General features: G+C 41.2%; 1 protein-coding gene across 5 annotated transcripts in view; it reads left to right on the forward strand.

Moving 5' to 3' along the window:
* Positions 1-11,006, forward strand: part of LOC109032875 (bestrophin-4) — a 32,864-nt gene that overhangs the window by 2,466 nt on the left and 19,392 nt on the right. Inside the window, exon 1 of one of the 5 annotated variants that reach the window (XM_019045204.2) lies at positions 8,124-8,521. The exons of the other annotated variants lie outside the window; for them this stretch is intronic. The gene's annotated coding sequence lies outside the window, so the exon portion shown is untranslated. Of the gene's footprint in view, positions 1-8,123; positions 8,522-11,006 lie in introns of those variants that run through there. 5 annotated transcript variants of the gene reach the window in all.

Raw genomic sequence — 11,006 nt, forward strand, 5'->3', positions numbered from 1 at the left:
AAGAGTTTTTCCGACTTTTTTGTGCCGCAGCATTTCCCCGTTAATTGTAATTCTCATGCAAGGGAGGAGGCAAGATCGCTCGAAGTTTTTGGAAAAGAATGGATCTGTTGCACTCAAGAGATACAGCCGTGTGACAAGATTTTTCAGGGGTTAAATGGCCATAAAAACCACGATGGACACGTTAAAAAAGTCTAAACTCTGCTTCCTAGTTCGCTTTTTATGCAGTAGAGGCGTATTCGAGGCTATTATCTTAACTTTTCCTCCGAATTAAAGCGACCCCTTTTTGACAACATAGAGCGGATCATTACGTGATCACGTCTTGCGCCATCGCGCCTTCAATTTTGCAGACGCAACACGGACATCCATCAAGTACGAATAGTTGTATCTCTGCGCCGTCATGAACGTGTATCCTTTCCGTTGCTCTAGTTCAATGTCGTGTTAGTTCCATTTGTCTTATCAATTTTAGGGGTACTTTAAGAGCTACGCTACGCGAGCAACATAGTCGAAGATAGGAGAGACGAAATCGGGCCTCTTTTTCTACTATTTCTCGCAAATCGAAGCGACACTGCATTGGCAGCATAGAGCGGAGCATGGTATGATAACACATCGCCCCTTGCGCGCCTTCAATTTTGCAGACGCAACACGGACATCCATTAAGTACGAATAGTTGTATCTCTGCGCCGTCATGATCGCGTATCCTTTCCGTTGCTCTAGTTCCATTTGTCTTATTAATTGTAGGGGTGCTTCAAGGGCTACGCGAGCAACATAGTCGAAGATAGGAGAGACGAAATCGGGCCTCTTTTTCTAATATTTCTCGCAAATCGAAGCGACACTGCATTGGCAGCATGGAGGGGAGCATTACGAGTTCACGCCTCGCGCCATGGCGGGTCCGACAATTTTTTTCTTCAGAAAAGTAAAAAAAAAATTGTTGACCGTCATACCTACATCAGGGTGTCTAGTTCGTAAAGTCCAAAAATAGTACCGATTTTTAAGGGCGGTCCGAAAGTACTGAGAAAAGGCGGAAATTCCGCAAGAAGGTCCGGAATTTTTCCCCTTATACCACGCGTGTTCTTTAATAAAACCTGGAAAGTATGCGCGTTGATTCTTTGAGTAGTATTTGCCTGCAAGATCGCGATTGCCCAGTCAGTTAATCTTCAAGCCACCAATGAATAGTTGTTTCTACGTCATTTTTGTCACAATTCGAGCGAGAATTTCAAATTTTCGAAATTTTTCGAATTTCGTTTAATGGAGGCACTGAGAAAGTACTGAATTTTTCCGTTGAGGAGGGGCTGAATTTCAGGGGTGCAGAATGTTCTCGTCACGCGATCATGATTGCGTGGCCGCTCGCATGAGAATTTTGGAAAGTTGTAAAAAAATTTTAAAAGATTTTTTCCCCCCTTGTTTTTGAGAGAAAAACAGGGAAGCGCCTTGTTATTTGTGCTATAAATGCCTTTCAAGCGTGCTGCTCTGCCGTGCTAAGGAAAAACGCCGTATGAGCCTTCAGACGTTGCCAAGTTTCCTTCGATAAAAACCGAATTTACTGGGAAAACTGTGCATATTTTTCTCCAAAATTTTCAGACTATTTTGTACGCAACTTAATGTAAAATATCGACGGTGAAACTACCAAACCACGTATCTCGGTTTGCGACGTCGCAGACTTCCTGTCATACTTTATTTTTTAAATGAAAAACTACTTAACATCCAGTCTTGAAAATTTCTGTGATTTTTCCTCTTTGTGCGGAGAAAATTCCGTGAAAATTTCAAGGAATGATATTGATTTGGTCTACTTCAAAAAAATAAAATGTGAGCGTAGATTTTTAAACACCGCAAACGAGATACGTGGTTTGGTAGTTTCACCGTCGATATCTGAAAATGTCAAAGAAAACTGTGCGTAAATGTTGTCAAGAATACATGTTTTACCCAGGGAAATTTGGCAACTCTCGAATGTTCATACGGCGCTTTTCCTTAGTACGGCAGTGTTGTGGGGAAGGAAACTTTTAAACGCGTTGCTTTTGGGGGCGGAAACTATTAAGCGCGCTGTTTTTGGGGGCGGAAACTTTTAAGCGCGCTGTTTTTTATGCTGGAAGTCTTTCAAGCGTGTCACTTTTGGGGAAGGAAGCTGTTAAGCGCGTTGTTTTATGTAGAGGCGCAATTATAGCAAAACAGTACATTTTGGGGTAGGCTATAAACTTTCTTCATCTCTGCTGAATTTCTTGGAAATGTACTGAAAAAGTACTGTAAAATCACTGATTTTAGTAGACACCCTGCTACATCGGTAATAATAACATTCTTAGTTTTTGGAATTTGAGGGATACGCGGCCTCAACAATGAAGACCTTGAATCCAGAAGGAAGCTTTATCTTGCGGCCTTGGTCGACTGGATTCATCGTTTGACGCGTGGCTTTAGATAACTCTCATTTCTTAATGACTCATGCAGTCATGGCTCCGGTTAACTGTGCGATGCGCGCTGCAAGACACAGCTTGAGAATCAATGACTTATGTGCATCCATGACCTTACATACTCACTCTACTGCAAATGCGGGTACGCAACTTGACTCACAGGTGGAAAACGTCTTTCAGACCGACACTCGACCGTCGCTCATCGCTGTGCCGTCGGTTGCATTTGGAGAATGGATCTTCAAAATGGACGTATTTATGCCAAAAAGACTTATCAGGGTGTCTTCGAGTCCGGAATTTCCGGAAATAGTACTGATTTTTTAAGGGCGGTCCGGAAGTACTAAAAAAGTGCGAAATTTCCGCATGGAGGTCCGGCATTCTCTCAATTTTGTTGCAATTTAAGCGAGAAATTCAGCTTTTTGAGATTTTTCGGAATTCGTCAATCGGAGGCACTGAAAAAGTACTGAATTTGTCTGTCTAGGAGGTACTGAATTTCTTGGGAATATACTGAAATAGTACTTTAAACGCACCAATTTTTGGCCAGCCTGTTTTAGTAGACACTCTGCTTAAGTTGCACGCTAACCCTCCGCACAAAGTACCCTTTAGCATAAATACGTCCAAATCAACGAAGCAATGTTAGGTTTACATACTGCCGTGCTAAGAAAAAAACGCCGCATGAACCTTCAGGCGTTGCCAAATTTCCTTTGAAAAAACACGAAATCCCTGGTAAACTAATGAATATTTTCCCTTCAATTTCACAGATAATTTTGTTTACAATTTCACCTTAAGTCCCTGCAAATTTCAAGGAAAAATATTCTAACTTTCCTAAAAAATAAACATTTTACTGAAGGAAATTTGGCAACTCTCGAATGCTCATACGGCGTTCTTCCTTAGCTGGCAGCATAGGTGTGACAAAATGGGTGTCACTGTGCAATGTGCCTCTCATTTTTTATCGATGGCCTGTCACCCGCCATGATAATAGCTCCACCCAAATTAGACCGCGAATCTCAGTTCGCGACGTTGCGTATTTCCTGTTTTATTTTACTTTGTCAAAAGATAACCGATAAGAGTTATCGCTCTTATTTCGCCCGGTTTTCCTCGCGCTTTTGAGAATCCTCGCTGCATTTCTCGCTGTTTCTGTTTTTTGTAAAGAATCTTTGAAACGAATTTTATAGGACGCAGTCAGGACACGCCTTCAAATTTGCCCTGCTGAAAATAAAAAAAAAGTATGAATATTTGTGCGTTGCCAAATTTGCATAAAAAGCTTATCATTTGCACCAAACTTTTCAGAACATTTCAAATGAAATTAAATCTAGCATTCTCGCAAATTTCAAGCAATATATTATTATTATTTTTCAAAATTAATATTTTATCTGAGGTTTGACAACGTTTGAACGATCCTACGGAGTTTTGCCGTAGCACGGCAAGAATGTATGCAACCCTACCTCTGCGAGGAGAATTTCATTAATTACAATGGTATGGACGTGAATTGTGTAATAAAATCATTCATTGTACCGGCCGGCGCGGCATTACGGTCTCAGTTTTGAGAATTTTTTAACCAACTTTGGCGTCGATTTCGGACAAAACCAGTTCGCCGTCTCCTGCGAAATTGCGCACGGTAATAATCGAATCGTAACTTCCTCCTCTTGAAAAAACTTCATTTGCTCAATAAAAGAATCGGGTATTTTAAAAAAAAGGCGCAAGTCCAGGAACGCATGAGCCTTGGAATGTGTTGTTCGTAATGGATGCTCGGGCTCACGAGTTCTTTCTCTTTGACCATTTCAAAATAGCGGATCTAAATGAGACCTTAACCCATTTCGTCGTTTCCCGCATGAAGGAACGTAACTCCACTCCAAGGTTGCAACATCGACTCAAAAAATTCGATTTTTATGAAAATGTACCTGTGCAATTTTCGTTCAAAACTTGTCTGATTTTTGCATGAGATCAGAGAAAAATCTGGAGAAATTTTTAGTCAGAAATGTCCGGTATTTTCCTCGTAAAAATGCAATATGCGAGAGGAAATTTGGCAACGTTGACTTGTAGTTACGTTCTTTCCCGGAGGAACGACGATTTAGGCCGAGGTGAGCGTGGATAGCACTGCATGCCTCTTGAGATATTCCTTGTTTGGTCCGGTTGAGTTCCACACGTTTCCACTGCGTCCACTGCTCATCAACCGGCTCATTGAAGTAATTTCGCAACTCCTCACGTACCGTACCTGTGCTTTTAGAGTACATTGATAGGGAGAGTATGGCCACTGGGTCTCGTGAAGACGCTTATGAGGAAAAGTGGCCCTGAGACCGGGGCCCCATCCTGAGGAATAACATCGGAATGGACCACTAGACAAGGTACGAATTTCAGCATTCTCATACATGTTTCTTCACCAAAATTTCACGTATAACACGATGCGCACAACGAAAATCACCGAAATCAACTCCTTCCGAAGATATTAATGATCTTGATGCGTGAATTGAAACCACCCGCTCATGAAAACTCATGCTCTGAGGATTCACATCGCGCGCTAACTTATATGAACGTCCTGCGATAAATAAATCGGCAACTCAATCTTGACGCTTGCTCAGCTATAGCAAATTACCATAGTGAAACACTGGTGGAAATGAAATTGCTCGAGAGAAGTTGTGCGTTGTAGTGAGCGATTTGACTACGTAAGCTTTGGTTTCTTGTAGCGGAGTCAAATTCTCGTAACAATGTGCAATAAAATTTAATATCCGGATAGACTCGTTTCAGCAATTTATCTTGCCGCAAAACTATGTCGGCAAGGACGTGTAAATGCTTAGTTCCCTGTCCGTGGTAACGGCGGTAACTGTAATATATCCAACGCTTCTTCCTCAACATACCAATAATCCCTTTAGATCGGAAAATCCAGGAGTCCGTGCAAATCTTTCTCGACCGAGACCAAAGCGGACTTGGGCATGATTCCCCGCGGAAATTGAAACGGCAGGCTAAGCGGGGGTCGCGTGGATTTCTATTTCTTCAATCGGAGCAAAGATGGCCGACTGCTGCCCTTCTGGTAGCTATTATTCTATGACTCGGAAGTTGGGACTGACGATATGGACATGCCCCTCGGATACGTCATCGATGAGCGACGGACATCGGACAGTGCTACAGTGCTGACAAGGAAAAACGTCGTATAAACATTCGAGAGTTGCCAAATTTCCTCCAATAAAATTTGTATTTTTAATGAGAATCGTGAATACGTTTTCTTGAAATTTTCAGATAATTAAATCTGTGTGCAAATAAAATTCTCTGAAAATTTGCAGGAGAAATATTCACAGATTTCATTCATTGAAAATTCGTATTTTACAAAAAAATTGGCAACGTCTTAAGGGTCATACGGCGTTCTTCCTTAGCACGGATGAATGTGACGGCGGAGTGTCCTCGACTCAAATCTGTTGTTTCTTTTTTCCTCCCAGTCGATACCACTGCCATGCGCCGCGTCGCACGGTGGATCGAGTCAATCAGATAGGTCGGACATAAAATTTTTGACTAAAACTGCAAATTTTGATGTTTGATTCGTCACATTTTAAATTTTAACGGGCGGATCTGTAAGAAAATGTCACGATAAAACCAATGGAACCACTTTCAAAACCTAAACGTTTTGTATAAACGGAGTTACAAGCTTTTAAAGTATCCAAATTTTGTCCGACCTCTCCTATTGACTCGATCTACTGTGCGTCGCGCTGTTACATCATACTTAATGATTCTAACTCATACTTAACTCGAACATGCCGTCAGTCAATTATCACTCTAATGAGACTTCACCATTCCTCTCAACCTCCTAGATCATGGAAGGAAATTCACTTCCATTGAGTTTCCATACATGTATTTCAAATTTTCCATCTCAACAATTGTTCACCAATGAGTCAGGCCAGGAACGACAGGGCCCACATTTTGTCGGAAGAACCGTACTTAAACGGACCGCGTTTAGCAGAAAGGAACCAAGCCACATCAGCTGTTGCCAAATTTAACCGGGCAATTAAATGTTTCACAAGAGAACGCTTGCGCAGATTCTTTCGAAAATGTTAAGGAATTTGCTTCGCACAATGCAGGAAATTCACTGAAATTTGCACACAAATCTGCACAACCGTTTTATGTAACGAATTGAATCGCCCAAAAATTTGGCAATAGCTGATGTGGCTTGGTTCCTTTCTGCTTAACACGGTCCAAATATGCTTAAGACGAGTCATATTTTGTACGTATTAGAGCTGTTAGCGTAAGGAACATTACCGCCTATCTGCAAACTGACAATTTTGCAGGACGATGGGAAAATATTTGACGAGCCATAGTTTTCGTGTACACATATGCCCGAAAACACCTCATAGGTGAGCTATGCGTTTCCAAAGTTGCCATTTTTTTTTCTTTCAAATTGATTTAACTTCTCGTTTTTTAGTCGTAAGTAGCTGAAACTTTGTGCGGAGGGATATTTTTAGCGCACTGCTCATTTTTTGTGTTTTCACGGACGTACGTCTTCGGAAAATGACCTTACGAGCGTTCCCGAATATTAAAATTGGGATAATTTTTTTGGTAGATGATATTTGGAAAAATGGATTACGGCACGTGGAAGGGCGTAAAAAATCCAGGGCATAAAGCACTGCACACAATTTTCCAGGACTCGTCATTTCGACGCAACAGGGGCTAGAAAAAGTTCCAGATTTTCAAAGCTCCTTGCTGGGTAGGCAATTGTCAATGCAGGAACTGTAAGAAAATCGCCTACAAAGCAAGGAGCGAGGAAGAGTCGTCGCGACAGCTTCGGGATTTTCGGAGCCCCTTGCTCCAGGCGTTTTCAGGCATATGTTTATGGGACAAAAAAGTCATATTTTGAGCTGATAAATCGATCCTGAAAGTCAAGTACGTTTACTTCCGAACACCCTGTAGAATACCCGTATTTTTTTTCTTGGTGGCTTATAGGAGCGATGTGCATAAGGTTTGTGTTTAACATAGTTTTTTTTTTAAGCATAAATACTACAGTGTTGCCACGGTCAGGGAATTCAGGGAAAACCTGGAAAAGTCAGGGAATTTGACCAAAAACAGCTAAAAGTCAGGGAAAAATTGACAATTTTCACAAGTTGCTTAAAATCTTTCTTTTTTCGGTTTTGAACGCACTATAAATTGCGAAGAAGTGGCATATCTCGCGATGCACTCAAGAGTTAAGTATATCCAAATGTTCTACAATTAATTTCTGACTCCTTAGCTTCAGCGCGTTTCAAATGAGACGCTATATTAGTGCGATGGTAGCTAGCAAGGTGTAAATTTGGCTGTGCGATCATGGCGCGCGTTCTCAAAGGTCAGGGAATTTCTCCATTTTGCGTCAGGGAAAACCTGGAAAAGTCAGGGAAAATCATTTCCAAATTTTTTTGGCAACCCTGAATGCAGATGCATTAGGCTCGCACATGGATATGTGCGAGTCTAATGGAAAATCTGATGATTTTTGTGGACTTGCGGCGGCACCTACTTTTGTGCGAGTGGAATAGAGCTGAAATGATAACTCAGTGCTCAGGGGAGGAAGTGATCCACTTAAATTTTTCGCAGCGCGCGGAATGATGCGTGCCATTTGCGGCACTCAGATTAACGCCCCAGGATAAGTCAAGTTCCCTTCCCAGTAATTCATCCTCTCCGCGCTGGCTCAGGTATTTGTGAGAAAAAAAAGCGCCTCGGCGTTATCCATTAGAATTATCTATTACTTATCTTTTTTCAATGCCGCTTTCAAGTTGTAATTGAATTGTTTCCACTGATCAGTCTGTGCCGCCAAGCGTCACCAAGCGATCGCCGCTGCGCGCTGTTAGGTGCAACGTTTCCTCCGCATTCAAGGGCTTCGCGATTTTTTGTGCAAAAATTATACCAATTCAAACACCGGGATTTAATGTGTAGTTTCTAATTTTAATTAAATGTAAATGTGGTTTATAATATGAGTAATATGGTCTTTTGATGGTCTATGCTTGACTATTTCCGCCTTAGTTGCAGTGATGTTTTTCCCCTTTTTTTAAATAGAAATAATACTTTAATAAATAGAACGCGTAAATTCATGTATTTAGGAAGTTTTTAAATTTCAAATTATATTAGAACTGTTCCGGCGTACGTGTTATTACATATGTTATAGCTTCTTTAAGGTAAGACATGCTTTGTTGAAAAATCCCTACAAGTAAATGAATGTAATGCATTTTGCAAAAAGGAACTAAGAGCATTCTAATGTAGCTAAGATTATGCAAATTTTTTGCCGTGCAAAAGTGCATTGATCACCTAAACAAGTTTTATCTTTACTCCCAAAAAACAATAATCTCAAGTCGAGGGATAACTTTTGTAAATTTATTTCTTGTGTGCATCATTTCAATAATACTATTGCAAAGTTGCACAATCCTAACAACATTGGAATGCTCTTGGCTCCTTTGCAAAGTGCAATCCAAATAATCTTTTACAAACTTTTTTTGCTTGATGGCAATAATGAAACGATAGCCGTTCAATTATCGTGACGACAGACCACTTATCCTTCGTAGATGTGATAGCCTCACGTGAAACAAAGCAATTTTAGTAACAAAACGGTACTCGCACGGTAATTTTGTCATAGTAGTATTCGTATTAGTAATATTTTTTAGTATTCGTCTGCAAGATAGCGATTGTGCAGTCAGTTAATCTTCAAGCCACCAATGGAATTTTGTGGCCTCGTCATTTTTGTCGCAACTCGAGCGAGAATTTCAAATTTTCGAAATTTTTCGAATTTCGTCGGATGGAGGTACTACGAAAGTACTGAATTTTTCTGTTAAGGAGGAAATGTTGTCTGAATTTCTCGGGAATGTGCCGAAAAAGTACTGTGAAAGAACTGATCTGTGGCCAGCCTGTTTTAATAGACACCCTGACCCCAACTGGCCCCTGCGAATTCTGCGAGTCCCTACCAGGAATATTTATCGTCAATCCAGACAAATAACGCGTTTTAATTGCGGTAACGAATTATGCGAAGTGGGGCTTTTAAGTGACTCGGGAAAACTGAGGACATGCAAGAAAGGGATTTTGACCCCCTTCTCCTGGTCCCTGTCTCGCCTAGGGTATGGGTGCTCGCGCCAGGGATCAAGGAACGGAGACACGGGACAGGGACACGCGTCCGCCTGCGTCACTGAATAAGGGACGAAGCGAGAAAAGGCAGGTTGAGGAACCCGCGTGACCCCTCTAATAATTAATACAAAATTTACGTTCCTTGTCGCCAACCCCGTGTTTGAAGCCGCGCCCGCAGTTTTCCATATCTTCCTTCTTCCACTTGCGAGGGTGAAGGGGAAAAGACGGGTGTGGAAGAAGCACTGCCCCTTAAAAATTTGGCAATGAAAAATAATTATCATCATCGATTTAAAATCTCTCGAAAAATGAGTGTTTTCGGGGGAGCTCTTCGCAGACAGGCCAAAACAAAGGCCGCAAAGAGAGGGGATTGCAAAGGAGTAAATTACACGAGGGGGACTCCTAAGGGGAGGAAGAAAAAAAGACAAAAAAGAAAAGAAATAATTATCATTATTATTATACTATTCTTTTTTGACTCTTTGACTCAATGGGAATTATCGATAATCGATCATTTACGCCTCGCTACTGGTGCATCACGATACAGGGTTGCCGGTGGTCTGGAAAACTGGGAAAGTCAGGGAATCTGTGGCAACCGGGAAAAGTCAGGGTATTCCTGTGAAAAGTCGGTGAATTTCTGACACAATTTCACCTTTTCCTGAAAATTTCTAGAAAAAATATTTATAACGCTCCACAAAAATAAACATTTTATCGAGGGAAATTTGGCAACTCTCGAATGTTCATACGGTGTTCTTCCTTAGCACGGCAGTATTGTGCACACCACGGGCGACATGTCTAACACCAAGAAATTACGAATTTTCAACGATAAAAGTGCGCACCGTGGTATATGCGCAATGCGTGAAGTATTTCATGAGTCTTGTAGGCGCTAATATGCGTTTCAAGTCGGCACTGTGTTTGGCGCAATGCGTGAAGTCCACTGATCAACAAATCAACATGATAACAACAGCTAATGAAACATCACTGTTCCAACTGTTTACCTTTTGGTCACCTTTTTTTTTCATTTTGAAGACTTGTCAGTTTTTCACTAGCCGCTGAATGTTTTATTCCATAATCCGATCTCTAAACAAGGTAATTTTGCCCAAAGTTTACCGAAAATCAGCATATTGAAAAAAAAGAAAAAAAAATAGTGACAATTTTTGTGCGAAAATCAGGTTAAGTCAGGAAATTAGACAAGTTTGGAGTCAGGGAAAAGTGAAAAAATATATTGAATTTGAATACAAAGAAATTATGGTAACCGTGCAATGTGCCAAGCATGATTTGAAGAGCAACTGTTCGTGCTAGAGAGATGAGAGATGTCCCTGTAGTATGAACAAAACATTGAAGGCGCCCTGTTATTTTCGATCGTGTTGCCAGTGAAGCGCTTAACTTCAGGAGAGTCAAAACGCCTACACTTTCGTGCGTATGCATCACGGACATCCGTTGAGCTCGAATAGTTGCATTCATCAGGCGTTATAATGAAAGTTACTTATTTAGGCACTTGTCGCATTCCGACACTAACTTAGGGTGCTTTGCTGGTTTGTTTTACGTTTTGAC

The sequence above is a fragment of the Bemisia tabaci genome, chromosome 2, assembly GCF_918797505.1.
Source record: "Bemisia tabaci chromosome 2, PGI_BMITA_v3".
Taxonomy (NCBI): domain Eukaryota; kingdom Metazoa; phylum Arthropoda; class Insecta; order Hemiptera; family Aleyrodidae; genus Bemisia; species Bemisia tabaci.